The sequence below is a fragment of the Symphalangus syndactylus genome, chromosome 8, assembly GCF_028878055.3.
Source record: "Symphalangus syndactylus isolate Jambi chromosome 8, NHGRI_mSymSyn1-v2.1_pri, whole genome shotgun sequence".
Lineage (NCBI taxonomy): Eukaryota > Metazoa > Chordata > Mammalia > Primates > Hylobatidae > Symphalangus > Symphalangus syndactylus.
In genome coordinates, this window is record NC_072430.2 from 122,041,606 (window position 1) to 122,059,168 (window position 17,563).

The following is a 17,563-nucleotide window of genomic DNA, read 5'->3' on the forward strand; positions in this document are numbered from 1 at the left end:
TTTAAGGGAACAAGAACATCTTGTTAACTTGAAGTTTGCCCAAGACTCAACTTCGTGTTTGAATGAACATGTGCCAATTATTTCAGATTAGCACAAAAACAATAAATTTGTGTTTTGTTTTAACAAAATATTTTGAAAAGCTGAGGACATATTTGGAGTTCTAAATTTGGTATTTGGAGTTCTAAATTTGGTCCTTGGCAAATTTAAGTCACTTTCAACTCAAACTTTCCTTAAGGGAGAATCAGAGATAGAGGAAACAGTAAACAAAAAAAATATTTGGGGTAAAAGAACTTCTTTAAGTTAGTAAACTTTATTTTTTGAGTAGTTACAAGTTTACATAGAAGGTGAGCAGAAAGTACAGAGAGTTCCATATACTCCCTTCCTTCCACACACGTACAGTTTACCCTATTTTTAACATCTTTGCATTAGTGAGATCGATACATTTGTTACAATTGATGCACTAATATTGATACATTATTATTAGCTAATGTCCATAGATTACATTAGACTTCACTTTATTGTGCACTTCTATGGGTTTTGATAAATGCATGATGTGATGTATCTACCATTACAACAGCATGCAGAATACTTTCACTGCCCTAAAAATCCTCTGTGCTCTATTTATCCCTCCCTCCCACCAGCCTCTGGCAACCACTGATCTTTTTACTGTCTCTACAGTTTTGCTTTTTCCAGAATGTCATATATCGGAATCAGTCAGGATGTAGCTTTTCAGACAGGTTTAACAATACACATTTAAGGTTTCTCCATGAGGATTTCAAAAAATCAGGAAAATAACACCTTTCTGTAGAGATGGGGAGAATAAGAACAAATAAAAGGCAAATTTTAGGCTGAGCTATTGTCTCTGGCTCATAGTATCTGAGAAATGGAAAGGACAAACTCACCCTGAAAGAGAAGAGCCTAGGACAATAGGAATGATGCTGTGTGAGGTGGAAGGGCAGGCACAATCACACAGGCACCTTGGGAGGATGGGGCTGGTGGCAAGGGAGGGGGAACCTTGAGTCTATTCACGAAAACTGACTTGATGGCTGAACCATAAAATAAAGTGAAGTTTTGCCCATTTTCTCTATAGAAGACAATATAACCCAGTTTTCCAAAAGGAGTGTAGGTAAGATTTCTCCTGGAAACAGGAATGTAATATACTACCATTTAGATCTATTACTCTATTGTTTTTTTCTTTAGTTTAATTCAATTCCTAATTCTTCACTCAAGAGTATAACTTGTCCCTTCAATGGGTCAAACTTGTTATTTTTTTTCTAGATACTTTTTTTCTCCATTCCCATCTTTTTTTTTTCTAGAACCGCATATTCCATTTCATTTCATTAGGGGATCCTTACTGCAATATTGCAATACAGGGGAGTTTGTGTTTAAAAAAAAAGACCCCCAAAAAGCACCATTCTGGAGAAAGCCTCACACTCTATGTGGTATTTGACTATGTGCTCTAATGACATATGCTCATATCTCCTCTGAAAAACACACTCAGGGAGCCATAGAGAAGAGGGGCAAAGCATTTTTCAAGCTTGAACCCTTTGGAGTGGTGTCAGAGTTGGAGGAAAAGGCTAGCCATCTTGCTAAATGCACCAGTGAAAGAAAATACTCTGGCAATGTGAGATGGAAAAAATAGAACCTACCAAAATGACTCTTAGGAAGAGTACTATAAATGCTTAGAGGGAAAATGAAGTCACTTAGGGACAAAGAGGTGAGACCCTCCTTCCTCCAAAGGTTAGGCTTAACGAACCCTGGATATTTGATAACTAAGGAAGATGAGTCCCTTTGACTCAAAGTCTTTTGTTGCTTGAATGCAGTATGCAAATTTGGGGCCAGAGTGGAATTACCAAGGACAACAGAAAATGGACTGAGGGTCCCACCCAAGGGTCTTTCTTCTTTTCTTTTTCTCCTATATCACTCAGCTTTCTCTACAACTCTGAACAAGCATTTGAAGGAGTGTTCACAGTATCAGATTATTTATTTTCCTGGCATTCTCTAATGTTTCTCTGGCCCCTGGTAAAGTCAAGTGTCCACATCAAGATGCATCTCTCTGAAAGGCAATGCTGCCCAGTGTGGATGGCAGCAGCCTAAAATCAACAGGTTTGCTTATTCTAGTTCCTCTATTTGGAATTCTTCTCTTTCTTCCCTCTATAGCTGCCTATCTAAACTCTTTCTGTAAGGTCCAGCCCAAATGCATCTCCTTCAGTAAGCCTTACCTGGGATTAATTTATTCTTCCTTTGTAGATTCATAATTACTTAGAGGTATAAACAATGAAAGTATCATGAGACTCTATAACAAGGTACAATGTGATGCCTCTCACTAGAATGTAAGTTCAGCCATATCTTCTTTACTATCTTTGTGTAGGACTAATACTGGGAATCGCAGTTCACACAGTAAAGGTACTAGATAATTTTGTTTGTTTGGTTGGTTTTTACTATCTTTACTGTTAATTCAGGGGCTACCTAAATTGCCATGCATTGTCCAAAATCACCCTCTGGGACCAAAACCACGGGATGTGACCCACATCAGCTGCTAAGCAGCCAACGTGTGATGTGAAGAGCTCCAGGGGGCCTGGCCCTAAGAGGATATTTACCATTTAACCATGGAGTCAATGTATGGCTAGCATCCATCTGTCTTCTCCTAGTAACATCACTCTGGGTTTCCTTTGGGAAACACTCCTTCCCAGTCTTCATTCAAGTGGTTTGGATGGGGCTAAATCTACGCCCTAGTTGTAGAGGTAGATGTATGGTATAGCCCTACCTTGCATTTCACCTCCTTGGACAGAGTGTTAGCTTCCAAGGTGGCCACAGGACCCAAGCTGGATCAATGAGATACAACCTTAGGATTTTTGCTGGAACTCTTGGGAAAGGGAGGCTCTTCAATGGTTCCTAAGCCTTGAAACGTATGTCTAGGGATACCATTCTGTCACCTCATGCCCAGAGCCTGCCAGAGAGTAATCTCAACACAGGAAGGAGAGAGCTGACATATGGTAGCAGGTAGAGTTGTCCAATAAGATAGAGAAAGCAGTACAGGGACATGTTTATACTACAGAAAAGCTGTTCATTATTTATATGAAATGTGAATTTAACTGGGTATGCTCTGTTTTTATTTGCTAAATCTGGCAACTTGAGCAGCAGGCAGCCTCCATCTTGGTTACTGCATTTCTGAACCCTTGCATTAATCTACACTCCTGGGCTTCTCAGTTACGTGAAGCACTGGCTACCAGTTTTTTTGTTTGTTTGTTTTTGTTTTTTCTTAAACCGGTTTGACCTGGCTTTCTATTAATTCTGTTAACTTGCAACACAGAAGTTACTCAGTCACGTAGAAGTTCTGCCATCTTTAAGAACAATAGGTGTTCTCTTCTAAAAGAAAATATCCTCAGGAAAATATCCTGCAGGCACCAGTGGGTCATGTCACTGGGGCATAGGCCAGAGAGGTAGAGAGCAAGACCAGGAATCTCTGCCAGCTGTTGGGGGCATGGAAGGTACTCAAAGAGATAATATTTTATGCCTGAGGGGAGTGGAAAATAAGCCAGTGACAAGGCCACCTGGAGCAGGATGGAAACACTAGGGCACCACAAGCTGCATGGGCTAGGATCAAAGGAAGTCACCATCACCAGTGCTGGCAGCTCCATGCATTCCCTCGTGTCCCCAAGAGTAACTTACCTTTAAAGACTGCACTCCCACCCTAACTTCTGGGCTATTTACAATGAACAAGAACAGACTCAAATCTACAATACAAACCCTAAGTGACGGAAAAAAGCCAAAATATTCTTGTGGTTTGAGGGGGTAGAGGAAAGAAAGGCAGGGGAGGAAGGAGACCAATTCATTTCATAACAGCCTCTGTCACTTGCCATCCCCACCTGGGGGAAGGACAAACTGAGAGCAGTCTGGGTGGGAGAGCAAACAGAAAAGTGTCTCTCTGGCACCTGAAAGCAAGCAATCTGATCCCAGGGCCCCAGAGACAGGGCTGGAGGACAAAGCTTTGTTGGGGTGAGGGAAGGCAATGAGCTCTGTGGATTCCAAAGCTTTCTCTGCCCTGCCCTGTCTCCGTGCACCAGTGGGTCATGTCACTGCAAACAACATGGGGAAGTCTGCCAGGAGAAATGACAAGGGTATTTGCCAGTTGAGAAGGCTTCTACCAGTCAGTCTGGACTGGGCCATCAAAGAGTTCCCTCTTCTTGACTTAGATTTCTAACACATTAGCCAGAGCCTTTTTTAATTTTTTTTTTCTTTTTAGACGGAGTGTCACTCTGTCACCCAAGCTGTAATGCATTGGCATGATCTTTGCTCACTGCAACCTCCACCTCCCGGGCTCAATGATTCCCCCACCTCAGCCTCCCAAGTAGCTGGGATTACAGGTGCATGCCACCATGCCTGGCTAATTTTTATTTTTATTTTTATTTTTTGTATTTTAGTAGAGAAGGGGTTTCGCCATGTTGCCCAGGGTGGTTTCGAACTGCTGAGCTCAGGCAATCCACCTGCCTCAGCCTCCCAAAGTGCTGTGATTACAGGCATGAGCCACTGCACCCAGGTGCCATAGCCTTAATTAAGCAACTTCTGTGTGCTAGGGTGCTGGGCTTGGGGGTCATTTACATTCACTACACAGTTATTTTTCTTGTTTTCTAGCAAAATCTTTTGAAAATATAAGTCAAAACTAGTATTATCCCTATTTGGGGAAGCAAGAAACTGAGGTGTGGACCTCCTTAGATCACACAGGACATGAATGCAGAGGAAGAACACCTTACAACCATTATTAATCTCTGAATCTGTCATCATTCTTCTTTCCAGAAATCGGCATGGTGGCTTACAGGCCAATACTGGCAAATCCTCTTTGTAGCGAGTCCCTACAACTAACTACAATGGAATCAAGTTTTTATTATTGCTTTCAAAAACTCACTGTTGTATTGGTGGAGATAATACCAACGCCACAGTCACGGCAACTGAAGGCTCTTATTGAAAGGGTGCTTCAGTCAAGCTTGGAGAGAGGTTCAATGTTATCACTTATTACTGATCTTTGGTATTCTTTGTTTAAAAGGTATCATTCCAGTCTTTTATATATATATAGATACATGTATACGCTATTATTACACATATTTTATGTTGTTTTTTCATATTCATATTCACATAAGATTTTTAAAGCCCCGAAGGCAAAACAAGCTGTTACCTTTCTATTGTGTTCAAAACTCATAGCTACAAATTAGATTGCATGTTCACCATAATCATCTTCACCATCCTCATAAGCAATACAAAAAGCCTCCCACAATTCAACAAACATTATGGAATGCATACTGTGTGTTGAATACCAGGTATAAAGTAGCAGACAAAACATAGTCTTTAGCTTACATATTAGTGATGAACTCAGACACCTAAACGGAATATTTAATTAAAATATAATAAAGGAAATGATGGAGACAGGCAAAGCTTACTGCAGATACCAGAGTGGTTGGAGAGACCTGAAAAGACCCCAAGCTGGGGATTTCCAAGAACACTTCTCGGAAGCAGTGGCAAGTCTTTTTAATTTTTAATTTTATTTTATTGTGTTAAGAAAATTTAACATGGGAATCTAACTGCTTAACACATTTCTAAGTGTGCAATACAGTATTCTTGACAACCATTTTGTACAGCAGATCTCTTGAACTTACTCATCATTCTTAACTGAAACTTTATGCCAGCCGACTAGTAATTCCCCACTTCCCCCGCCCCCAGCCCCTGGTAACCACTATTCCATTCTTTTATTCTAGGAATTTGACTATTTTACATACTTCATGTGTATTAGTCCGTTTTCACACTGCTGATAAAGATATACCCAAGACTGGGCAATTTACAAAAGAAAGAGGTTTGCCAGACTTACAGTTTCACATGGCTGGGGAGGCCTCACAATCATGGTAGAAGGTGAAAGGCACATCTCCCATGGCAGTGGCAAGAGAGAGAACTTGTGCAGGGAAGCTCCCCCTTATAGAACCACCAGATCTCGTAAGACTTATTCACTATCACAAGAATAGCACAGGAAAGACCTGTGCCCATGATTCAATTACCTCCCACTGGGTCCCTCCCACAACACACGGGAATTCAAGATGAGATTTGGGTGGGACACAGTCAAACCATATTATTCCTCCCCGGCCCCTCCCAAATCTTATTTCTTCGCATTTCAAAACCAACCATGCCTTCCCAACAGTCCCCCAAGGTCTTAACTCATTTCAGCATTAACTCAAAAGTCCACAGTCCAATGTCTCACCTGAGACAAAACAAGTCCATTCTGCCTAGGAACCTGTAAAATCAAAAGCAAGTTACTGACTTCCTAGATACAATGGGGGCACAGGTATTGGGTAAATACAGCCATTCCAAATGGGAGAATTTGACCAAAACAAAGGGACTACAGGCCCCATGCAAGTCCAAAATCCCTCCTTTGACTCCATGTCTCATATCCAGGTCAGGCTGATGCAAGAGGTGGGTTCCTATGGTCTTGGACAGCTTTATGTCTGTGACTTTGCAGGATTTAGCCCCCCTCCTGGCTGCTTTCACAGGCTGGTGTTGAGTGTCTGTGGCTTTTCCAGGCACACAGTGCAAGCTATCAGTAGATCTACCATTCTGAGGTCCAGAGGACGGTGGCCCTCTTCTCACAGCTCCACTAGGCAGTACCACAGTAGGGACTCAGTGTGGGGGCTCCAACCTCACATTTCCCTTCCATAATGTCCTAGCAGAGGTTCTCCATGAGAGCCCCACCCCTGCAGCAAACTTCTGCCTGGGCATCCATGCATTACTATACATCCTCTGAAATCTAGCTGGAGGTTTCCAAACCCCAATTCTTGACTTCTGTGCACTCTCAGGCTCAATACCACGTGGAAGCTGCCAAGGCTTGGGGCTTGCACCCTCTTAAGCCATGGCCCGAGCTCTACATTGGCCCTTTCAGCCATGCCTAGAGCTTCTGGGATTCAGGGCACCAAGTCCCTAGGCTGCACACAGCAAGGGGACCTTGGGCCCAGCCCACTAAACCACTTTCTCCTAGGCCTCCGGGCCTGTAATGGGAGGGGCTGCTGTGAAGACCTTTGACATGCCCTGGAGACATTTTCCCTATTGTCTTTGGGAATAACATTCAGCTCCTCGTTACTTATGTAAATTTATGCGGCCAGCTTGAGTTTCTCTCCAGAATATGGGTTTTTCTTTTCTATCACATAGTCAGGCTGCAAATTTTCCAAACTTTTATGCTCTGCTTCTCTTATGAAACTGAATGCCTTTAACAGCATCCAAGTCACATCTTGAATGCTTTGTTGCTTAGCAATTTCTTCCACAAGATACCCTAAATCATCTCTCTCAAGTTCAAAGTTCCACAAATCTCTAGGGCAGGGGCAAAATCCTACCAGTCTCTTTTCTAAAGCATAATAAGAGTCACCTTTGCTCCAGTTCCCAACGAGTTCCTCATCTCCATCTAAGACCACCTCAGCCTGGGCCCAACTGTCCATATTGCTATCAGGCTTTTGGTCAAAACCATTTGACAAGTCTCTAGAAAGTTCCAAACTTTCCCACATTTTCCTGTCTTCTCCTGAGACCTCCAAACTGTTCCAACCTCTGCCTGTTACCCAGTTCCAAAGCCACTTCCACATTTTTGGGTATCTTTTCAGCAACACCTCTACTGGTACCAATTTACTGTATTAGTACATTTTCACACTGCTGATAAAGACAAACCTGAGACTGGGCAATTTACAAAAGAAAGAGGTTTATTTGACTTACAGTTCCACGTGGATGGGGAGGCCTCACAATCATGGCAGATAGTGAAAGGAATGTCTCACATGGTGGCAGCAAGAGAGAGAATTTGTGCAGGGAAACTCCCCCTTATATAACCATCAGATCGCATGAGATTTATTCACTATCACAAGAACAGCACAGGAAAGATCTGCCCCCATGATTCAATTACCTCCCAGTGGGTCCCTCCCACAACAAATGGGAATTCAAGATGAGATTTTGTTGGGGACACAGTCAAATTATATTATCATATAAGCAGGATCTAACTTTAGCATATGCATACACTGTATATGTGTGATTCTTTGAATTGCCCTGCAAGCCAATTCTAACATCTTGATGGTTCCCTTATTAATTATTGAGCAATATAAAATCTTTGACATGTGCTTATCTTATAATATCTAGGTGTTTTGGTTTTACCTTTTAAGAATAGATTAACTAAAGAGAACACACTGCATGTCAGTTTCCCAGAGCCTCACCATAAGCACAGCTTTTCCTCAACATTATGAAAAAATGAAACTTTTCCTTAGCAATATTGCATAGTTATTTTTTACATTCCTGTCCTCTTAAAGGGAGCCCCATTTCCTTTCCCTCTCATTTCCCCTTTTATTCCACTTTCTGCCACCCCAGCCAAGTGTTCTTCATCCATTCCCTTGCAAAATTAATTATCTCTTTTTTTGCCACTCTCACTCCAAAACTAATTTTCTATAAAAGCTGATACTCATCATCATTACAGTGTAGCTGAGATATAAACATTAATGTGCACCCTTTCCTACAGCATTTATCTAGCATTTTGCCAGGGAACAAAGGTTTCAGCTAGAGAAAAAAAATTCTAAAGGTTGAGATTTCTGGGAGAAAATCACAGATCATTTTGTATAAAGTATAAAGGCTTTTCAGATATTCTGAAATCAGACTTTGTCACCTCGTGTCCTCCCACAAAAAATAATATTTTTCAGTGATAACCAGTACCAAATAGACAAATCAGACTGTTTACCAGTGGAACAGCTCCAGGTTATGAAAAATAATGCTGAAGGACAGGGTCCTTTGCTAGAAGAATGTCACTTGAGGTACAACACTCTGTCTTAAACAGTCAAACAACAGACACACAGTAGAATAAACATGTTGAGCACACAAAATGAAGAATAACAATGCATTTGGTGTGTGTGTGCAGTGTGGGAGGGAGGCAGTGGCAACTCTCTGCTGCCACCTGCTCTGGAATGGAAGACTGGGTGTTCAGAAGACAATCACATTGACTTTCCTACCCTGGCTCATTGTGATCTGCCATCTCCAAACCTTTTAAGTTTTCACCCAGGGCACATAGAAAAGAAGACAAGCATCACTTTCTGAAAACATGAGTAATGGGAAGGCTTGATCAAATGAGCAGGTAAGGCCATCCCAGGGGCTTCTCCTGATATTACTTCTCTTCATGATGTAACATGCCCACTCTCTAAGATCCATAGTTAAATTGTTAAGATAGGTTTTTGGGTTGGAACCAGAAACCGTCAGAGTCTTGTGGCCTTAGGGATCAGGATTGCTACCACCTCACTCCCCCACTCAGTTTAAATGGGGACAACTGATGTCTAGGGACACTTCCAGAGGTCTCAGGCTATAATTAGATGATGAGTATTCAATCTGAGGTCTTAGATATAATGAGCTGTAGCCAACAAGGAGAATTCAGGCAACAGCACTTACCAGATATGGCAAGCTCCACCTCTCTCTTTATTCCCTTCATCTTGCTTCTGCCAGCACTCCCACAGACCTCGTGCAGGGCAGTGAGCCCATGGGACAGAGCCAAGAATTCCTTCATCTGGGGCTATGCCTCTGCAACCCTGAAGATTTAGGGCCAGAGATGATCTGCTTTTCAGAACTCAACAGCCAATCTTTGGAAAGAACCTCTGACTCAATAGCAGCCATGCGCTTCAGCCTGCACCCCTCCACCCCTCTACCCTCACACCCCCAACTTCCAAATATGGATAGTGTTAATGTCCCACTTCTGGAACACATGTGATTGTGCAGTCATTCTTCAATCACACCACCTGAAGATGATTTAGTCCATGGAATTCATCAGAGAACAAAGAGCAAACCAACTGCTGACTGATTGGGGTGGTGTCAGAATCAGAACTAGAACACAGAGTGGGAAATATTAGGGCCAGGAATGCATCAGCTCATTTAATTAATTGTCTGAGAATCTTTGGTTCTAGTTTCTCTTCTGCTCTTCTGTTTTATCTCACTACCAAATGAGATAATTTAAAATAACATATATAAAAGTGGTTTAAAATAATAATATGGAATATAATTGAAATAATAATTGGAAAAACAATGAACATAATATAGAATATCTATTATGCACTGGCCAAGTGTTTTACATAAAGTATTATATCTAATCCTTAAAGCCGAAGCTCAGAGAAGTTAAGAAATTTGCCTATAAACACAGAGATCTGTCTGATTCAGAAGTTCCTCTTTTGACAGGGCAGCTATACATTTCCCAAGCTGTTTACTTGGGGTCAATACCCCTGATGGCTGTTCTAATGCTCTTCAGCTTTTGCGCTGGCCCCTCTAGCTGTCTTAATGAAATACAAAACAAATCTCTACAGTGTCCCAAACAAACTCCTTCATATGCCTCCACACTCCAGAACAACTAATTGCCAACGAGAAGTTAGTGATGCAATGGCAAGGTGGGTGGCTCTGTATGAACAAGAACAAACAAGGATCTTGCCTGAAGGACAGGTACATTCCACCAACTCCTATACCAGGAGACTCATTTCCTTTCAAATACTACCCATTTTACAGAACGTGTTGCTGCCCTGAGTAAGCCCCACCAGCTCTGTGTCTTTATTTTCCAAACCGGGCTGAAATAGTAGGTGTTTAATCATTGTTTTTATGAGCTCCTGTATGTCAGCACTTTGATAGATGTTTTAAATAGATCAACTCATTTAATGCACTAGTACAAACATGTGAAATATCATCCCCATTCTACTGGTGTGAAAACTGAGGCCAAGAGAAGTCAAACTGGAAATTCTACATCTCTGATCAGAGCCACTAACCAAGATGCAAAAAGCAACGAAGAACCTGCACAGCTAGGAACTGACAACACGTAGGTCTTGGTTAGTGGCCAACTTATTTGACCGGAGCATCCTTATGGTTATTGAAGGAAGGTTGTACATTATTGTGGTTCCCTAAGCAGGTCGTACAACACTTTTCTCCCTCTCTAAAAAGGCTGATGTCACTTCTCTGGGTGATGTTTTGTGGTATGTGATAGGGCTGGATCACATATCTTTTCGACATCTATTATTTCATTACATAAGTCTTAGGCTCAAAGGAATTTTTAGGAGTCATTTAATAAAATAACATGCGTTGAATCCTTCCATCTTTTTAATACTTTATAATTTCTTTCTTTTTTTGTTTTTGTTTGTTTGTTTGAGACAGAGTGTTGCTCTGTTGCCCAGGCTGGAGTGCAGTGGTGCAATCTCAGTTCACTGCAACCTCCACCTCCTGGGTTCAAGTGATTCTCCTGCCTCAGCCTCTTGAGTAGCTGGGACTACAGGTGCCCACCACCCACGCCTGGCTAATTTTTATATTTTTTAGTAGAGATAGGGTTTCACCATGTTGACCAGGCTGGTCTTGAACTCCTGACCTCAGGTGATACACCTGCCTTGGCCTCCCAAAGTGCTTAGATTACAGGCTTGAGCCACCGCACCCAGCCAACACTTTATAATTTCTAAGCACTTTTACGTGCATTAGTTCATTTGACCCTCACCACTCTTAGAAATTGTTTCTACCTTGAAGAGTTTTGTAAGGATTCAATGGAAGGTGTTAAATGAGAAAATGTACGTTTAGCACAATGCCTGAGGCACATAATATATGCCGGCTAAATGTCATCTATTATAAATGCTAATTCTTTGGAAGTGGTAGGCAATGTGGTCTATTTCCTACCACACTCCCAAGGATCTTCAGAGGATAGAGAACTGTGGGTTTTTTTGATGACCACCTCTTTCCCTCAATTTTGCCATCCTATGTTTGTTTCATTTGCTTGTTTTCTGGTGATAGGTAAAACTCATGTTGTCATGTACCAGCATTCTCCAGTTAGATTGCATTATAATAAGGTGATAACTCTCTCTCCAACTCTGGAAACTGGGGAAGATCTAGTGTTTTCATGGCTGGCAGATCTGAGAGGCTGACATCAAGGACTGACTTGCTGCTCATGATGGCCTTTGGAATTCTCAACCAACAGCTTTGTAGAGCTGGGTCAGATCAGGCAGTGGATTAGTCCGCTGGACTGAGCTCTCCACTTGGGAGCCAAGAGACAGGAGTTAAAGTCTTCTTCTTAACCACTGAGTCACTAAGACTTGAATCGGGCTCCTAGCCTTCCCTGCACGAATCCTTGCTCCTCAAAACTGCTGGCCTCTGCTTCCCTCATTTGTGCTTCATAAAGCCCCACTACATGAAGTTGGAGGAACTGCTTCAGGGGATGTAGACTTGAGGTATTTATTTCTAGTCAGCTTAAATATTTAGCCAGCCACAGAGTAAACAAGATCATGGATTATCCTTGGCACTTAACCCCAAAAGAAAGTCAAAAATAAACTGGGAGCATGGGCTTAGAAGTCATTCCCTGGTGATACTCTGGCCTGTGGGGACTTCATTAGGCACTGTCTCCATCCTGAGCACAACCCCGCCCAGTGGCCCCAGCCTTCATGGATTCACAGCATATAGCAGCAGACCCACCCTCAGCACTCTCCCTTCTTCCTTCCTCCATGGGGTTCCAGGATGAACTCAGCTGCAAAGTGGGTCATTTGAGCCCACAGTGAAGATGACGGCTACCGTGGTAGGGTGTTGCGACCCAGCCCAACATAAATGCCTGGTGGGGTAATTACTGAGATGAGACTGGATTTATACCAAGCCATTTTCCTGTTGGTGTGGATGTGAGGCTACTGCTTCACCCTGGGAAATCATAGCGTTCCTATTCATGTATCAAGACTGTCCTCAGGAAAGCCCTGAGACAAAAGCTCAAGGCTAGCTGTCTGTATAGAAAATGGGCTCACATACAGTCCACCAGGAAATACCCCACTTCTCTACTGACCAGAAGCTCTGGGAGGAGAAACTGTGTGCAGATTCCCCCTCACCTCCTCTCTCTCTCTCATACACACAAGCACACATACATATATGCCATCCACCAAATCTAAGGGAATATTAATATTAGAAACAAATATTACTTTAAAGATCTGGGAAGAAATGGAGCCAAATAAGATGGACGAGCCTAAAAGACCACATGGCAATTCTCAGGACTTACTAGCAAATACCCATCCTGCTGAATGTGACAGGACTCAGTGGGGTAGGTGCGATAGTATGAGTGGTGTGTATGGGTTCAGTTGTGTCCCTATAAAATTCATATGTTGACACTGTAACCCCTAGTACTTCAGAATATGACCTTACTTGGAAATGGGCTCTTTCCAGATATAATCACATTAAAATGATGTCATTAGGGTGGGCCCTAATCTGATATGACCGATATCCTTATTAAAAGGGAGAATTTTGATACAGGACATGCACAGAAGAAGGACAACGTAAAGAGAAATTATAAGACGGCCATCTACAAACCAAGGAGAGAGACTTGGAATAGATCCTCCCCTCACAGCCCTCAGAAGGAGCCAATCCTGCAGATACCTTGATCTTGGACTTCTAGGCTCTAGAACTGGAAGATAATTAATTTCTGTTGTTGAAGCTGCACAGTCTATACTTTGTATGACAGGCCCTGCATGGGTGGAGGCAGAAGCATCTTCCCAGCCTGCAGAAGACAGCACTCTGGGGGATTTAAAACATGGGCTCTCTCTTTGTTTTGGTCTGAGGCACACACTGTAAACACCGGAGCAACACTTAGTAAGAAGGTTCCAGGCGTCCATAACCATGTTATGCAGTATTGATGGAGAAGGTTTCAAGAACTCTCCTCCTAATCCATTCCCCCAACATGCTCTTTTCTTAGCCAGGAACTTAAGTAAACAATGGCATAGTCCTGGAAATTTCTGTGGGTTTTATTTCTTCACTGTGGATCTGCCATATGTTCATCTGTATTCAGATGCTTGAACATAATTTTCTGACTAACTATGAGCTCCCAACTAAAGTTCCCAACATAAGGAGACTTAGAGATTATCTGACCCCATGCTCTCATGTGATCGGTGAAGGAATATGGACTTATCAGAAGCAACTAGCAGGAAAGCCACTCAGCTGATTGATATATTCTGTCTAGTGTCCTAACTCCAAATCCAAGGCTTTGTCCTACACGCCACATTGGTTTCCCACCACATAAACAACTTTCGGTGTGGGAAATCTGATTTCATTCTCCCTTACTGTATCTAAGGTTCCCTTCACTTAACCGCCTCTTCAGTGAGTAAGGAATAACATAGACCCTTGCCATAGAGTGAGGGCCTTTAAGATCATCTAACTCCAGTACAAAGTTGATGTTATGTGGTTTGTCAGTCTCTGATTAGACACTTTCAGGTATGGGAAACTTACTACTTCATTTCAGACAGCTCTAGAAATTCCTTGAGATGAATTAGAAATTCATCTCAGATTAGAGATTCCTTGAAATGAACCCCAAAACCTGCCAGGCTTTTGAGGGCAGAGGTGAGGGCCTTTGATCCTCCAAAGTCTCTGTAATGATTAAGGTGGTTACATTGGTTCAGATGGCACCTCCTTTCTCCTGGGGATCACACCAGAGCAGAACTCGCTTCTGGATGGTGGAGCTTGGTGCCCCGCTCAGAGGACGCTAAAACTGCCCAGTCTTTTGGGCAGCAGGACTTGAGAGTGACAAGGGGCAGTAACTCCAGTTTCAAAGAATCTACACAGCATTTGAATTGAACAGCCGAGATTCTACCAGTAAGAAAGAGCATCTGCTTCTTTGCAAGGAGCAGGTAAGGTGGCAGCTAGGCCACAGTCGGGGCCTGCTCAGGGCTGCTCCATCTTGCATGCTGGAAGCTGCCCCTGCTGATGGCTGCTGGCCCCTAAGGGAGCACTGCCGCAGGAGAGGAAGTGGAAGCGCACCAGAGGAGAGGAAGTGCATGGCAGGAGAGGAAGCGCAAGGCAGGAGAGGAAGCCACTGCAGGAGAGGAAGCACACGGCAGGGCTGTGGGTCATATGGCCTTTTACAGCCCTTCTACCCAGAAGATTCCTTTTGGGTACCACTTTCCCACTCCTTAAAAAAAAACGCCACTGGTGGCCATGCATAGATGAGATGCTAAATATTTTCAGGCTACCTTTCTGGAGGTCAGAAAACATGGTCATATAGCCCAAGCCTTGTAAGCCTGCATGGGCTACTGAATTTCCATGGACATTTTGTTTTTGTAGGCCTAAACAAGAAGGCTAAAGTTAGAAAGATAGTTGAGCTCAGGGGGCTCAGCATCCTACAGGCTTGTATGAATAAAGAAACCCACTTCCACCCACTCCATCCCCTTCCCAGTCAGGAGAAATTCCTGGTCGATGAGTTAGAGACTGGATTGGAATAAAACAAAATTCTTCACTGGACATAGCTGTTTGGACTATGATTATTATTTTTATTTATTTATTTATTTTTGAGATGGAGTCTCACGCTGTCACCCAGGCTGGAGTACAGTGGCACGATCTCAGCTCACTCCAACCTCCGCCTCCCGGGTTCAAGCGATTCTCCTGCCTCAGCCTCCTGAGTAGCTGGGACTACAGGTGCATGCCACCACTCCCGGCTAATTTTTTGTATTTTTAGTAGAGACAGGGTTTCACTGTGTTAGCCAGGATGGTCTCAATCTCCTGACCTTGTGATCCGTCCGCCTCGGCCTCCCAATGTTATTTTTAACAATAAGTAACTGCTACCAAATATTGAGTGATTACTGTAACGCCAGGCATGCCTATTTCATTTAATCCTCCAAAGTGCCATAGGTAGCAATTGTCATGTTAGAAGTGACAAAGCCAAGATTTAGAGATGTCAGTAATTTGCCCATAATTACTAGCTGATGAGTGTGGGGCCAGAATTATAATCTAGGCATTGTGACATTGGAGCCCAATGTCTTACTGTTTATAGTATGCTTGTGACATGTTGTGAAAAATACACGTATATGTATTTGCACAGATTCATAAAATTCACATTACACATCCATAAAATCACAGAGAAGAAATTCTATCTTGATATCTATTTCTCTCCGTTTCTGTATCATTAATATCAATACCTATATGTATATCAACCTATATCTAAATTGATTTGCATCTTCCCATCTAGCAAGATCCTGCTTTGCAAATGAATTTCCCTTCTTTCTGCTTAAGACTGGTGGAAGTCATTGCTTCCAGAACTAAGAAAGGGAGGAAGTGTGTGGGGCCAAGGTAGCATGGCAGTAGTAAAGAGTGAGCACATTGCCTTACAGTCTCAAAAATACCATTTGAGGCCAATTTTGATACTTAGAATATACTATGCTTCTAAATAACATAATCCCTTCTTAAATTAACAAATACTGTAAAAATTTCAGAGAATAATAGTCACATTCTATGAATCCACCACCCAGGTAGCACTTGTTGTTATTTTCAGCAAGAAAAATCAAAAGAATGCATGTACATGGTTAAAAAGTAAAAACATTAGAGCAGAGGGAAGAAAATAAAAAGTAAAAGCCCCTTCTCACCCCCATTTCATCTTCAGATCCTCTCTCCAAAGACAACTGCCAATAAAGCATTTTTTCTGTCTTTTGTACAAACAAGTTTACACTCCAAGAACTATGCCACTTGTGTCTCCCTCTTTTATTGGTATATACTATTTCACGGATACCTAAACCCCCATAGTGCATCTGGACCTGATTCCAAGGTTTTGATGGACAACCAGTGCTATTATTAATGAAATATTGATAATAAAAACTCACCTTTATTAGGCATTAATTATGTGCCACTCACTCATCTAAGCACTTTATATGTATTTATTCATTTAATTCTCACAAAGTTCACATTTGGTATTTGGTTGGGTACCTCCCTTTGCCCACCATCTCCCCAATCCACTGTGCACCTGACCTGCAGGAAGAGCAGCAGCAGCAGCAGCTCCATTGTATCTGGCTTCCGTGTGGGGTCAGCCCACAGGTGGCACGAAGGGTGGAGAGCAAAGTTGGGTGTTTGGCCTCTCACCTGCCATTGCTCCCTTTGTGGGCCAGCTCCTGTCAGATGGTCCATCATACACAGCTCTCTCCCTGCATTTCAGAAACTGTCCCCTTCTCTCACTAATACCAGGCTGAGGAGTGGCAATGGCCCTCCACTCCCACGAGCCAGGAGCATGGCACTGTCCCTTCTGGCCTCTTTCACCCTGTATGTGTCATTGTAAATAGGCCTTTTTTCTTAAACTCTCTCTAAATCACTCAATTTGAGAGTGTACCTTGTTTTCTACTAGGATGCTGATTGATGGAAGTATGTGCCATTGATCCCCATGACATCACTGAGAAAATGGAGGCACACAGCCCATGGTGGGCATAGGACCCAACCCATGAATTTGCTCCCCAGAGACTGTGCTCTCACCCCTGCACTCCCTCATCTCTACAAGATCACCCATCTTAGGGATACACCTCTAGGTCTATTCATATGACACCTCAGTGGCTCTTAGGGCTTTGCCAATACGAATAGTGTTTCTGTAAATATCTTTATATGTCTGTCTTGGTAAATATATGGAATTATATCTATTGAGCATATTCTTAGCAATGCCTAGTCAATGTGTATATACAATTTTTAATTTGAGGGGATATTGTCAAATTACTATAGTAGTTAGTCAAATTAAATGTACTTGTATACCATGACCTGGTAATTCTACTCTAAGTAGATAGATTTAGAT